Source organism: Aphanomyces invadans (genome assembly GCF_000520115.1).
Source record: "Aphanomyces invadans strain NJM9701 unplaced genomic scaffold supercont1.4, whole genome shotgun sequence".
In the NCBI taxonomy this organism is placed as follows: Eukaryota; Oomycota; class Saprolegniomycetes; order Saprolegniales; family Verrucalvaceae; genus Aphanomyces; species Aphanomyces invadans.
The window spans coordinates 1,104,823-1,105,544 of NW_008580149.1; positions in this window are offsets into that span (position 1 = coordinate 1,104,823).

Genomic DNA, 722 nt, shown 5'->3' on the forward strand with positions numbered 1-722 from the left:
AGAGCCCCTAACGGTGAGCCAACTTGATAGATGCACTTAACACCCGACGACACCTATGGATATGCTACTTGGAATCCGTCGAGTAGAGCGTTGTTATGTGGTTGCTTAACAGTGGACGACATCATCGATGAACCAAATGGCCAAAATTTAATCAAATCAACACAAAATCATCTCAAATTTCATATGTGGATAGTATTATCCATAACACACAAGGATCTATCAATAGATTACTCTAAAACCAAGTACTTAAGTAGTCTTTGAGATATACTCGAAGAAAGGCAAGAATGATAGTCATTTTCAACTGTGGAACTTGAAGTTCCCCCATAACACATTTTTTCCCGTAACCGAACGATATAAATAGTCGAAGGTTTCCATGAAACAGCTGGTGCATGCAAATCCCTTAGCAGTTGATGCAAGGTCATTTTGCAACCTACGCAATGAACAATTCCAAGTTTGAACAAGTCGTTGTTTTTGTCAAGTCTGAGCGCCCACGTGCCCTTACAAAGGAGGAAAGACTCGACATTTTGCGTCTTTATGCTTTTCTCCGTCACACTGGGGCCACATATGTTGACGTCCAGGTCGGTCGAATGCTCGGTCGCAGCGAAAGAACCGTAAAAGAAGTCTGGCGTGAATACATGCTCGAAACGTCTATTGTTGTTGCTCCACTTCCCGGCAATGCTACTGTCCACGCAACCCGTGTTCCTTGCAACCAGTACGTCCGT